Here is a 15,806-nt window from a genome sequence, read left to right as displayed (position 1 = left end):
TTTGTGGGATGGCGAAAATATGTTGTTAATTACCGTCACAAAGTACGATTTATGGACCATTGACTCCTTGAGTTTGCTACGTGATGTGTGTGTGCAGCTTCTGTTTGAATGGTGGAGCAAATCGGGAAGCCAGCTGCCGTCGTGTGAAAATGTATGCTGGCTTTTAGGGTGGCTTCGTGGTCCTGCGGTGTAGATTTGATATGGGTTCAGATTTGTAAACAAATGAATTGTATATGATTAACTGGAACAGATTTGCTAGCAGAAATCGTGTTTGTTGGTCGTAGTTCATTCCGAACTGTGAAAACTGTACTTCAATGTAACATCGAATACCACATCATCATCAACATATCTTTCTTAAAACGGAAAACGGAAAGCTGCAGATTATACTGTTCTATGGACACAATGACAATGACATGGTGCGACATGTAATTTAAATGATTCAAGAAAATTTGAAGAAGAAAGCTTGAGTTCATTACTTCATGAAGGAAGGTAACACAGTAAAACTATTTTTTGTTTTGCAAAATTCAATTTTATTATTCAACATAATTTCCTTCGAGGGCGATACAACGATTTTAGCGATCTTGCAACTTGATATCATTTTTATAGTACTCTTTCGATTTTCCCTCAAAATTGGTTAAATATTACTCTGCCGCTACGTCCCTCTTTGTTTATATTTATTATCGTGGTTGCATAATTTGCACCACCAAACAATCGTCCATCATAGCATCAAAATATCAGGTATTTGATGCATCGCGACAGGGCCAATGTACACGGGAGGAAATACAAATGGGATTTCAGCGCAACGAAGATGCTATTTATACATACGGTTTGGATGGAGCGGAAGGGAACTCACCAGGAACTCAGTGCTGTAGCTTTGGTCGTATTGCCACACCATCTAACCAAGTGTCAGTTGAGCCTTGCCTAACATACTCTCGATCGACACTTGCGGAAGACACATTTTAAAACCAGCGGCTAGGGAAGCTGAACAGAGAAGTATTCGATAAATTATTATCAGCGATTTGTAACTGGGAAAGCAAATCCAATAATTTATGTATATCGTTTTTTTACCCAAAATATATAATTTTATTAAGGTTCATACCTAACTCACGCCTAACGCCAGCCTAACGGGACCGGGTGTTCAATATTTCGACACTGTTTGCTTACAACTACGTTAGTAATATGTAACCGATAACTCGCGGTTGGCTCGAAGTTAGTATTACAAGGGTTCTCATAACTAGGATGTCGCAGTCTTCAATGCTCTGTACGTGTGCCCGACACGGAATACTTCCGATTGGGATGCCGCTGACCAATAATCAGCAACGTCAACTGGAAGTCTAGGGGGGGTCTCCGTAGCCACATTGGTTGCGTGTTCGCTTAGTAAGCGATCGATCGTGAGTTCAAAACTCACGACCCTCATTGACCATCTTTGTGTTGTTACAGAATAGCTACGTCCACGCAACAATCATCAGCGATGGAGATCGATCCACGGTCGAAATAAGATCGATTCATCCATACAACTGCTCTGCTCTGCAAGACACATCGGGCTGCTGTTCTATAAATAACTCAACAATGATCAATCAACTGTCTCCGCTGTCCGGTGGTCCAACTGGATAATGGAAGAACAGAAAAAATACTCTTACGCCTAAATGGCTACTGTGTGAATGTACCATATGTAATGGTATAGAAGGAATACTGGCGAACGGCAACTGTGTAATGTGCTAATTATAGATATGATAACTGTCGCGACCGCCTGGATGATCGTCCATTGTGATCGCTCGAATCAGCTTCGGTATCGACCGCTGCTGCTGTCGCTGCTATAAGCAGACTACCGTTGAAGGAGACCGATGCGACGCTCAGCTCAATTGCTAGCTGCACGGAATCACTTCACTGCTTCTATAAGCAGAACGATACGACGCCCAATCCGATTCGCTACCGCTGCAGGAGACCGATGCGACGCCCAGCCCAATTCCTGGTCGCACGGATTTACTTTACTGCTGCTGCCGCTGCTATAAGCAGACCGATGCGACGCCCGGTCCAATTAACTAACGCTGAGGGGATCGATGCGACGCCCAGCTCAATTGCTGGTCGGACGGATTGATTTCACTGCTACCGTCGCTGCTATAAGCAGACTGATTCGACGCCCAATTCCATTCACTACCGCTTAAGGAGACCGATGCGACGCACAGCTCAATTGCTGGCCGCACGGAATTCCGCTGCTGCTGCCGCTGCTAAAAGCAGACCGATGTGATGCCCAGCTCAACTGCTTGTTGCTCGGGTCGGTGCCAATCCTCGTTGTTGTTGCTGCTGCTAGCACTGCTAGGTGTTGCTCGTTCCACGTGAATGAATGATCGCAGCGCCGAAATGCGCGCGCTTTTATAGTATGGCTTACCCGCGTTCCTTCTTCTGATTGGAAGGAACGAAGGTATTGTATTATAGAGACTTTAAACTTTTGCTGTTCATTCGTCTCTAGCCTTGAGAAAGGCCCTTTGAAAACTCTACTCTATTCTACTCCAGCGCTACCACCTCCGCCCTCTTGCCTTGAGAAAGGCACTCGATCCCTCGCCGTCCAGCCCGTCCAGCAATGATGTTGTCCAGTCGGTGTCCACACAAAGAATGTGTTCTGATTGGTCTGTTGTTCTCATGTCATGTTACTCATATATCTTCTTCTTATTATTATTCTTTTATTTTATTTATTCAACCGCCAAATGACCTCTGAGGAATAAAGTGATACATTTTAAATCATCATTCTCTATACTCTACAATAACCATGTGACATGTACACGTTTAAAATTCGGCTCTGTTACAGCTAAAATGCTAATGAGCCTTAAATAAATAAATGGGATAAAAAAAACTGGATGTCTAGACAACATTTACATGCAAATTCAATGACTGATGGGGAATAATAATCTTCAGAAACTTTCCTGCTAATTGCACTTGATCGAAAAATCACAGAACCAAATGTAATTGGTCGCAGTGTTATATGGTTAGAAAACATTAAAATAAACTCTTTCGCTTGAATGTTATTTTCAATGCCAAGGGGAACTGGCAGATCATTTTGCAGCAGCGATATCTTCCCGGATTTTTCCCGAAGTCCACCACCAGTGGTTAATGCTAACTCGATAACCACCTGTTAATTGCACTTGATTGAAAAACCACAAAACCAATTGTATTTGGTCGCAGTATTATATGGATAGAAAACGTTAAAATAAACTCTTTCGCTTGAATGTAATTTTCAATTCCAAGGGGAACTGGCAGATTATTTTGCAGTAACGATGACATCTTTTGGGATTCTTCTCGAGGTCCACCACCAGTGGTTAATACTAACTTGATAAGCACCTGTTAATTGCACTTGATTGAAAAATCACAAAACCAAATGTATTTGGTCGCAGTGTTATATGGTTAGAAAACATTAAACAAAACTCTTTCGCATGAATGTATTTTTTAATTCCCAGGGGAACTGGCAGATTATTGTTCAGCAACGATAATATTCTTCCGGAATCTTCTCGAAGCTGGATGACATTTAAACGAAAGAAGTTCCGCACGTACATATATATATATATATATATATATATATATATATATATATATATATATATATATATATATATATATATATATATATATATATATATATATGTATATATATATATATATATATATATATATATACATATATATATATATATATATATATATATATATATATATATATATATATATATATATATATATATATATGTGTGTGTGTGTGTGGCGGCGTGTGCTTCGATATCTCAAATGGAACCGTTTTTCGGTGCTGATACTCTCTCGGTCGTCTTCTCTTCTTCTAATGGATCGGCTTTTCTACGCTCCCTCACAGTTCCAAACAAAACAAACTGTATGCGTTTCAAGTCAGGTCAGGTCAGGTAATGAATCTCTTGATCCCTCGCCGTCCAGCTCGTTCCGCTCGTTCAGCTCGTTCAATAACGATGTTGTCTTGTTGATGTCCTCACGAAAAATGAATGCGTTTCACCACCAGAATATCGCTTAAGTATGCTTTTTGTCCGTGATTGAATCGGAAGAAGGTGTGGTTTACGAACGCAATTCGGGAGGCAAACTAGAGGCGAATGAACTCTCTGAGTTTGAAACTTTCGGCAACTGAGCATTAATCGATTGAAAATTATTTAATTTTCGCGATGCTAAACATTTTCCGTTGCGCGCGCATACAATATTGGATACGAAAATTTTCTTCTGATCGGGAAGAATAATTTTCAGAAGCTTTCCTGTTAATTGTGATTGATTGAAAAATCACTAAACCAAATGTATTTGGTTGCAGTGTTACATGGATAGAAAACATTAGAAAAAACTCTTCCGCATCAATGTATTTTTCAATTCTCAGGGGAACTGGCAGATTATTTTGACGTAGGACTACGTCTGACCGGAAGATATAGGGGGTGAAATGAAAATCTAGGCACTGAACAAGTAGGAAAAAATGCAAGATTTGGAACGCTTATAACTCGAGCATTTCTCAATAGATCGGAAAGGTTTTTGCATCAATTGATAGGAAATATATCTACGCATCTATCATAACGAATAACATTTCATTTTTCTTGAGATAAATAATTGAATAATTGTGAAATATCAAGCATTGTCAAAATGCACTATGTGCCCATTTTTGATTGGTCCATTTTGTGCTCCTCAAATCGTACCGACCAAAACGGGCAACCAGAGCAGCAGCGAAATACAATGAAGCACGATTGGAAAGGAAAAAGAAAAAAAAAATGAGTGGGTTATATCTATGATATAACCGCAAGGTTCACGTGGAACTACCTTAGCTTAGCAATCATTCGTTTGTATTGATTAAATTCTTGATTGAATGAAACAGTTTCCAAATTCAATTGAGTTCAATATATTTGCTCTGTGAGTGAAAAAAATTAACAAATGCCGTGTAAAGTCAATTCATTTATTGTGATTGATTGTTCTTCGTTACAAGTAAATTTAATGACGGACCTTTTACGTTTGGTATGATGACTAGAACAAAATATATGTACGGAAGAATTATCAAACGTTTGATGAACCAGCCTAAGGCTGAAAATCTTTCCAATAAAGACAAAAAAAAATTATCAAACAATTATTTTATTTTACATTTCCCTCTGAAGTTTGCATCTCTCAAGTTTACGTACTTCTCGAACCGCGAATTGGCTGAATTTGATGAGCTTCAGGCACTCAGTTTCGATTTTGACATGTACGTCGAACGCATATTGTTAAATCAATAGGCGTTATCCCAGCAAACGGTTATCAACATTTTGCCTAATCATCAAATGGTATGCGTATAAATTCAGTGAGTAGAGGATATGAAGGCATATCCTTCAATGCAACCTTGAATAACCGAGCCAAAGCGTTGTGTTCGTAGCCGCTTTTGTTTTTTTTTTATTTCTGTATTATAGTGATTTTCAACACATTTGGCTGGTTCGTCACTTTTACCTTCCATTTCGGAAGAATGTCGGGAGTGAGAATTGAACTCGTGACCCTTAGCGTGAGAGGTATGGATGTTACCGCTACGCCAGATCGCCTCCTCAGCCGCTTTTGTAATCCGTGTTAGGAGAAGGCTTTTTGGAGTGCAAAACAAAACATGCGGGTGCAGAAGTATCCCCGGCTTGCATGAATCAACAACTTCAACTTCTACTTTTTATATTACATATGCTTTAAACTTGAATGTTCATCCGCCTCTAGTGTCTGCACGATTTTCCCAGGTTCTTAAATCTAGAAGACCGTGTTAAGGAAACATATTCTAGACTCTACACAACGAGAGACTCTACAAAGGCAAGCGAGTATAACAGTGCTCGCATTTTGCATTTATTTGAAAAGCCGATTTCCTCAGACACCTTGCCAATTTCCACACGCTCCATGGATTAGAAGTCTGTGTTAGGGAAACACATGTCAGTCGGAGCAAAAATACCCCCGACTTCCATGTATTTGCAATGCCGATTTCCCCCAGGCACCTTAGTTTTGAAATCTCTGTTAAGGAACAAAAGATCTCCCTACTTTCATGTATTTGCAATGCCGATTTCCCCAAGCCTGCTTGGTTTTGATGGCTGTGCTGAGGAAACCGTAAATCGGGCCAATCAAAACGAGGCAGTTAGGGTGTTTAGATAACGCTTAACATTTTACAATTATTCAATTGTTTATCTAATGAAAAATAACATTTTATTAGTTGCGATAGATGCGTAGAAATATTCCCTAACGATTGATGCAAACATCTTTCCGATCCAGTAAGAAATGTTTGAGTTATAAGCATTCGAAATCTTGCATTTTTTCCTGCATGTTCTGTGTTTAGGTTTTCATTTTACCCCCTATATATTCCGGTTAGACGTAGTCCCACGTCAATATGAACGAAACATTGGTCGCAGTCTCACACATGCGTAATTCTCGAGCCAGCCAGTCAGCTTAAAAATCCCCGCTCCGCTGCCGTAACGATCATTCTTTGTGTGGACACCGACTGGACAACATCGTTGCTGGACGAGCTGGATGGCGAGGGATCGAGTGCCTTTCTCAAGGCAATGGGGGCGGAGGTGTAATGAAGGAGTTAGAGTAGAGTTTTAAGGGCCTTTCTCAAGGCTAGAGACGAATGAACTAAAAAGTTTAAAGTCTCTATAATACAAAACCACCACCACCACCACTGTAACGATCATTCTCATCCGAACCGTACACCACATCGTTTCGCATGACATCACATCAACAAACCAACCCAAGCAGCCATGTCTGGACATGGTAAAGGAGGAAAAGTGAAGGGAAAGGCAAAATCCCGCTCGAACCGTGTTGATTTGGAGTTCCCCGCAAGGGTAGCTAGGCCGAGCGCGTTAGTACCAGTGAATCAGTCCACCTAGCCGGCGTTATATAGTTTCGGCCGCCGAAGTGGAAAAGCTGCTCGCGACGATAAGAAAACCCGCATTCAGAACAGACCACATTCGGTTCGGTGGACATCAAGACGCAATCGCAAAACGACAGCAGGTAGCAGAAGAAAAAAGTTTGTTCTTTATACAATCTGCTTTGGTGGCAAAACCAGAACAAGGCGGCATCGAGGGCGTTCGAAATGGTTTTTTTTAAAACCACGAGTACTAAGTTTTCTAAATTGGAACCATTCCATAAAACACGGCGCTTATCAGGGCCATTAAACCTTTCAAAAAAGAGTTTACGAAATACAGTTCAATGCATTCTAAAATAATATCCAAAATAATAATAAAACACAAATTGATTTTTTTATAATTTGTTTGCCAGGATATGATGAATATGTGAATTTGGCAGTTGTTCTGAGCTTATTTATTGATGGTTGGGAACTTTCCCGATTATTCAATTTTCACCAATTCTTATATTGCTTCTAGATTGAAAGTACAGTAATTTATATTTAGCTCGACATTGAGCTAATTGGATGGATCTGTAATGCGACATTTTTGTAAACATAGAGTTTGGGGTCCAAATTATGACCCCACATTGAAAGTCGACACTGTACCACTGTCATCGGAAATGTTCAATTACAGGTTTAAATCGCCTCAAATGCGACACTGAGTGTTTCTCCGGCACGTCGCATTAAATGTAATTTACTGAACAACATGTCACAAGCTGGATGGGAAGAAATTTCCCAACTGTGAAAGCTGTGGCGAGTGACAAACGCAAAAGCTAAATAGGAAGGTTTAACCGAACAAGATGGGGATATCGAGTGATTAAACAGTAAACTAATCCATTTTTCAGGTAGATAGGTAGGTATTCACGTAGGAGAAGAAAATAAAACAATATATTTAAAATATATATTTAACAAAAGCTGTCCCTTTTGTATAGTCCTACGTCACTCCGGTTATGTCCCCGACATTACCCACCTGTCTTTTTCAGCAACGATTGAATCTTTTCGGAATTTTATAGATGCTGAATGGCATCCAAACGAAGAGTTCCACGCGTGTATGTGTGTGTGGCGGCTGCTCCGATCTCTTCCCGGGGAACCGTTTGTGGCGTCACTCTCCTCCTGATGGATTCCCTTCTGGCCTAAGGTGCACAAACAGCCTCTTGGTGACACCGTTCATCCGCGCTTTCATGATAAACGAAGAGCTTCACCACAACAGCGACAACATGCTCCCATCGTTGTTCAATTATAACTGAGTGGATTTCCTTCTTCTTCTTCTTTCTTTGTTTTTAAGAGGCTTTAAACTTTGCAGTTCATTCGCCTCTAAGTGGATTTCCGAGCAGCGCTCGCTTATATACCGATTGGTGATTTCAACAGCCTGTTTTGAAAGCAATTTTAAGACTATTGAAACAAGTTTTTGGAACAAAAAGTAACAAGTATATATCGCGTAGACATTTTATCTTTCGAATGAAGTGTTTATCATACCATTTCGTTCAGTTGTTTAAGAGCTATGAACTCTCAAAATCTCGGTCTCCGGCGTAACGCTTTCGTTTTCGAAACTTTACACCCGGTATAGAAATGAAAGACGTAGTCCTACGTCAAAAAAGATAAATGTACTAAACAAGAACAAAGTTGTTTAGGACAATGTTTAACCAAACTTTTGCATAAATAAATAATGAAAAAGTGAAATTGAGGACACAAATATCCAAACATTTATTGTCATTAGAGGCGAATGAACTGCAAATTTTAAAGCCTCTTAAAAACAAAGAATTCTGTCAAAGCTATCCGTTCAGTGAGGCCGGAAAAGCACTCGCCGTACTTCCTTGAGAGAATACGAGAAATTTTGAGTGCTTTATCCAGACGCTGTTATGTCATTACCTTTGTCTGGGTCCCTTCACATTGCTCAATTCCAGGTAATGAGAGGGCTGACTCATTAGCAAAGGTAGGTGCAATTGAAGGCGATATTTATCAGCGTCAAATCGCCTTCAATGAATTTTATTCTTTAGCAAAACATACCATAGTTAACTGGCAACGCAAATGGAACGAAGATGAATTGGGCCGGTGGCTCCACTCGATTATCCCTAAGGTTATCCTCAAACCATGGTTCAAAAGTCTGGACTTGAGTCGGGACTTTATTCGCACCTTCTCCCGACTCATGTCCAATCACTGTTCGTTAGACGCGCTATTCTTTCGTATTAACCTTGCCGACAACAATCTTTGTGTTTGTGGCCAAGGCTCCTTTAAACCTATGTAACTGAGCCTGTAAAAATAAACGATTTAAATAAAAATAAATATAAGAAGTTGTGTTCAAGATACGACCGCATTGTTGACGTAGAACTACGATGTAGTTTAATTCAAGTCGCTTGTTTATAACTGCGAATATTATATTATAATGCTACGAAAATTTTGAAATAACCTTTCTACCAGTTTGGTCGCCCTGAAATGTTTTTTTTTATTGTAGAATCATTTGACGATAATTATTTGATAATTCACTCTTGTGCTCGCAGAACAATACATGCTCGAGATAAGCGCAGCTGTTATCCTTAGTGGAGAAAGTTTTGATACTGGCAAGCGAAATCAGAGTTGCAAAATCTCACACTCACTTTACTGACAGCGCAAGATATTGGGACAACATCAAAATCAATCACCAATGCCCCTGCAGTTCATGACAAATGAACCAAACTTAATTACATGCAACCGACACTCCGTCACGTGGAACATTTGGTTTTTGCATTATTCCCCACACTCATTCGTTCCACTGTCTCACTGAGAATTTACGCCCGAAATTTTCATACGCATCTTCGATCAGCTGACAGTGGAAGGGAACAAAATTCCATACAAGGAAATATCATCTCACTGACACCGCGTCAGACGTTTAAACGCGTGTTCGTGTGTGTTTTCCTAGTATGTTTCTAGCCCCGGTCCCATTTTTGTGCCGCTTATTGCACACACATCGATGGGCAACGGCACATTTGAGTGCTGAGTTTATGGGTGTATGACCAACGAAAATTTCACCAGGACGCAATGAAAGGTGATATTTTCGGCTTGAGCATTCACTGACATCGAGAATGAACTGATATTTCTGTTGATGGAACGAAAACTATATTAAAACAAACGAGATGGTGAGCCAGCGGTCATAGGCACAGCGGCACCGCGATAGAAAAATGTGAAGAGTATCGGTGGAGATATTTTGCACTGATAAAAATTGCTTTTCGATTTCAACATGTTCTTTCGAAATTTTGCATCCTTGAGCGAAATCAAATCACATACAAAGTTCCAGAACGACATTTACTCTCTTGGCGACTAAATAAGCGAAATAAACTCTATGCACGCGAACCCAAATAAATTAATGGCTTATTATAACTTATTGATTAACTTGGTATTCCCCAAATAATATTTGGTGCACAACCATAGCACCTGCTTCACCATAGCGTCAGTTCACTGCATCGATGCAATGTCAAAGGCACCAACGAAGCCTTTATGAAAACAAACAATGTTAACTGCTTGTAAAAAGGCTGAATATTTGCCTCAACAGAGATTCTTTACTAATACCCTAGCGTAAACAACTCTCTCCAGCTATCTCCCCTCTTTGTTTATATTTATCATTACAAATGGGGTTTCAGCGTAGCGAAGATGCACTATTTATACGTACGGGTTATGAAGCACGCACGTACGCACACAATATCGGTGACTTGAAGCCCACATATATCGGTGACTTGAAGCAACTAAATATACACACACTTATCTGTTTTGCGCTCTTCTCAACAGAAGCCCTTTCTGTTAATATTGCCAGTCTAGATTAGCTTTGCTATCATCCTTTGTGGAGAGAGTTTTCCTACCGTCATGCGAAACCAAATCACTAACAAAACTCCAGAACATTCATTTTCTTGGTGAGCTGACGATAGCCTAGCTTAATGACTCCCTACACAATTGTGTAGCTCAAAACATTAATGTAATGGCGTCAGTTTGATGCAATGATTGCAATGCCAGAGACATCAGCGAGTAAGTAATTTGGCCGCGCCCACAGCTCAGTCCGAAACGAAGACATGTGATGGCGCAATACAAGAAATAACAGACGATGTTCATTGTTTCGTATCTAGAACGATACTGAAAGTTTGCCTTTCCTTGTTGAATTAAAGAAACTTTAAGCTTCTTCAGTTCATTCGTCTCTAGCCTTCAAAAAGGCCATAGGAAAACTCTACTCTTTCCTCATATTACTCATCCACCCCCATTGCCTTGAGAAAACCATTCGACCCCTCACCGTCCAGCTCGTCCAGCAACGATGTTGTCCAGTCGGTGTCCACACAAAGAATGAAATTTGCCCCAGCAAGATTCAATGTTTATTCTCTAGGCAAATATTCCCCTTCATTCTTCTTCTTTTTCTTTGTTCACGGTGACTACATCTTACGATTTCCCCTTCGTTGCTCGTCGATAAGTTGCTCGTTATATACAGCTCTGTTCGGGAAAGCACACAAATGGACAGAAGAAAGGTATGAGGAAATTGGAATGCTTCCAATTTTCATCAATTAAAACCATATATAGCCTATGGAATTGTAATGTATAGTATATCAAACAAATCTTAGGGAGTTTCCTATTCGTTTGCTATGTAAATCGCCAAAATCCGTTCACGGCAAAAAAAGCTATTAACGTTAACTTTATTTCATAAAAACGTGACCCGTTTTCTGATTTGGCACCCTTAATGAAAGACGTAGTTCTACGTCAAAATAAAACGTCACGGTTGGGGTAAAAGGAAAGAATGGTAATTTAGTATCAGATGTAAAGCCAGTCATATGTTGTACAGATTACAATATCCTATCATTTAAATGACTACGAATATATTCCAATCCTCAAGTACCGTCTGAGTTTCTGTATCTCACTACTGTGCTCAAAAACCCCGGAACCACCCTCGGCCCAGCGCCGTGTTTTGGGTTGATGATCAACAAAACAACAATTAGTGCCCAAAAGGTAATTGCCAAATTTATCGAAAAATTAGTGCTCCACAATCAAAATAGAATTTATTGTGGTTACCAGCGCTACAAGTCTTGCCACTTTGCCCCACCACCGAACCAGGAGAGTCGCCGTAGGAACGAAGTTATGACCAATAATCGAAAATTACATTTCAATTTCCTCGGCAACAGGACGTGCACAAATCAATAAGTTTTTTCTTTCCATAAAGTAGCTCCTAATTTTACGCAGTCCACAAAACAGACCGGAGAGTGGGTGGGAAAGAGAATCGGAGGGTAGAATTCAGATTGTCAGACGAGGAATGCGAATCCTTTTCGCCCGTATCGTGCGTCGAATGGCCAAAAATTCCTCCAGTCATCAATTGAAATCAGTCCGGAAATCGAATCTCTGCCAATGTTATTTACGATACCAACGAAGAAAAAAGGACAAAGCGACTGCGGGTGCCCCAGCTGTTTTGCAGTTTTGGCCGTTGACTTGGGTGGAGAAGGTGGAAAAGAGGGATTGGCCCCACTGGAAACATTTAGATAAGGCTGAGCGGAGTGAATGAGCCCGGGAAAAAGATACGAGTATTGTCCGGTTGAGCAAAGGAAGAAAAGGAAAAAAAAGGTTCGGTTTGAGAATTTCGTCTTCGATTTTGGGTACAAAACGCGGAAGAATATTGGGTATTGGAATGCGATGACCGAACGGTTGTACGTCACATTCGAGAGGACAAAGCCGGCAATTTTCAGATCTTAGATGCGTGACGGATTTCCAAACAGGAGGAAACGAAACCGGATAGCGATTGCGGAGCTGGAGGCGAAAGGACACAAAGAGAAGATAACGGAACAGGAAATTTGATGGGTTTAAATGGTAAATTGACAAAATACTCGGTAATTGAGGGCGGAAGGATACACGAGAATGAAATCCGATTGTGAATGATTCTCTCGATGATGCCACTCGACTGACAGATTCACAATAAAAAATCGAGCGTAATTTAAAGCCTAAAAGCTTGAATCCATCGCAGAGATGCTTTAAAAGTAATTTGAAATGGAAAAATGGAAACAGTTGACTTCATCCTCGCGCACTTCACGCACTTCGCGGCGTCACACACATCGTAATAAATTCCATTCCAAATAGCAGCCACAATCCACTTTTACGCAATATTCTTGACTTTTAACACTTCCCAGACAACTAGAGCCGTAATAATGTGATTGTTATGTTCGCGCTTTTCCGCCCAAGTGGGTGGCAGATTGTCGCGTTTTTGTGTTTGCTCCACCAATCCATTCGCGCCGCCCGCTGGGAGGGTCGGAAAGGTATTTACGAGGTGCGTGTGTTCTGTGAGCCCTTCCCAGTGACAGACGATGCTTGGTATGGTATCATGTGCGAGTGAAGTGCTTGCTCGAAACTACTTGCGGCACTTGGTTTTCGCGAGAAAATTCCAATAAACACCTGTGCAGCCAGGTATGTGGAACAAAATCCCGGCCGTACATCATGCGAGTGGTTTGGGAAGATGCTGCCTATAGATATAGGCACTTGAGTGTGTTTGGTACTTGGAATGTATTACACAGGCTGTTTGTGGGTAGGAATCGATATTTATTAGACCTTTCCAGACTTTTTGTAGAATTGAGTTGGGCTTCTTGTATGAAACGAAATAAACACGTCATATGAAGGTTACAGTTAGTTGTTCGCCATAATAAATTAAAAAATCTTTCTTGGATCTTGAAATTGGCTTACTGTTGATTCAAAAAAGATTCTTAGTTTTTCTTTACAAAAACCTTGGACTCGTGATATTTTTGACGTGGGACTACGTCCAACCAGAATATATGGGGGTAAAATGAAGCCTAAACACAGAACATGCAGGAAAATAATAAAATGTAATTTTTCAATATATAAACAATTGAATAACTGTAAAATGTTAAGCGTTACTAAACGCCCTAACTGCCCCGTTTTGATTGGCCTGATTTACGGTTTCCCCAACACGGACTTCAAAACCAAACAGCGTTGGAAAAATCGGCATTGCAAGTACATGAAAGTAGGGAGAGCTTTTGTTCCCACCGAAATGTATTTCCTAACAGAGATTTCAAAACCAAAGTGCCTGGGGGAGATCGACATTGCAAATACATGCAAGTCGGGGATATTTTTTGTTCCGTCTGAAATGTGTTTCCATAACATAGACTTCAAATCCACAAAGCCAAACACTGATGACTAAAAGCGACTTGTAATCATTTGCATTCTTCTCTTCTTCCACCTGCTTTGCCATGGCTCGGATGGTTGCGTTCAGTTGCAATGCCAGATGCACTTCAAGTGAAATATTCGCTAGCGTTCACAACTCGAGGGAAAACATAAAACACAAAACGAGCAGAATAAGCGACCTTTGTTGTTTCGGGTACAGAAAGATTCTGAGAATTTTCCTTAGAGGAGATGCAATACTTATACGCTAGCGACAGCTTACTTACTATGCAAGGATGGTATGCATATCGTTCAAATCTGTTCGCAGCAAAAATAGTTATTAACGTTAACTTTATTTCATAGAAACGTGACCTGTTGTCTGATTTGGCACCCTTAATGTAAGACGTAGTCCTACGTCAAAATGTCAAAAATGCCATCAAATATTTTTATTTCATAAATCCATGTCCTAAATAAAAAGCACATTTAGAAGATGATTTTGAAACCAAACAGATCAAATGTTAACGATGAAATTCCTTTTGCAAGGAGTTGCATATACAGCCATTCCATGTCAAACCGATATAGTAGTTCTCAGATTGTCGTGAAAAGTTTGGTTCATTTTCGCAAACTATTAGACCCGTATTTTTTTTTGTTTTTTTGTTAGGGTGCCCATTTTCATTTTAGGGTGATTCAAAATATAAAAAAAAAATTTCCCCTTTTTTCCAAAAAATCCATTTTTCAAAAACTCATAACTTGTGAACTACTGAACCGAATCAAATGGTCGACATATCAAATCAAAGCTAATTAGCTATTCATTCTTGAAAAAATGCTACGAATTCCAGGTTTTTTTGGTGTGTCATTATTGGTTGTGTTTGTTTTTTATAGTTTTCATGGTCTCGGGACCAAGGGCTATATTTTTTTCTATTTTTAATGGAAGGCTGAGGATTTTTCACATAACATATCTCAAAACCAGAGGGGCGTTTTTTTTCGTTTTTGAGTTATGATTTTTCAAAGTTACCCGATGGTCCAAAAAATAATTTTTCCCTTTTTTCCCAAAAATGACTTTTTTTCCAAAATTTATTACTTTTGAACTACTGTACAGATTTATTTGATCGACATATTAAATTAAAGCCTACTAGCTAGCCTTTCACACTTGCCAATTAATTGGATTATAGTCACATGCATCCAGTCTGGTGGCATAGAAATATTGAACGGAAACTGAAAACATGTTAACTTTGAAAAATCATAACTTAAAAACGAAAAATAATACCTCTCTGGTAGTTGGATATATTTTGTGAAAGCTTTCAGGAAAAAATATAAAAAATATTGCGCCCTTGGTCCCGAAACAATGTAAGCTATAAAAACATAAAAACATATATAATCGATAATTACGGAAACAAAATCCATTTTATTCAGAGTGTAATATTTTTTCAAACAAGACTAGCTCATTGCCTTGATTTTATATGTCGATCATCTGAAACGGTACAGTAGATCAAAAGTTTTGTAGTGGAAAAAATGGGAAAAAAATGATTTTTCGGACCATCGGTTAACTTTGAAAAATCATAACTCAAAAACGAAAAAAAACGCCTCTCTGGTTTCGAGATAGGTTATGTGAAAAATCCTCAGCTTTCCAGAAAAAAAATATAAAAAGCGCGTTTGGTCCCGAGACCAGGAAAACTATAAAAAACAAATACAATCAATAATATCGAAAACATAATTCAAATTTTCTGCAACTGATGTATTTTCCCAAAAAAAGACCAGCTAATTGGCTTTAATTTAATATGTCGAATGTCTAATGTTTCGAAAGTTATGAATTTTTGGA

Source organism: Toxorhynchites rutilus, chromosome 3 (genome assembly GCF_029784135.1).
Source record: "Toxorhynchites rutilus septentrionalis strain SRP chromosome 3, ASM2978413v1, whole genome shotgun sequence".
Taxonomy (NCBI): Eukaryota; Metazoa; Arthropoda; class Insecta; order Diptera; family Culicidae; genus Toxorhynchites; species Toxorhynchites rutilus.
The sequence above is the reverse complement of the archived record's forward strand: the minus strand, read 5'-3'. Positions refer to the sequence as shown.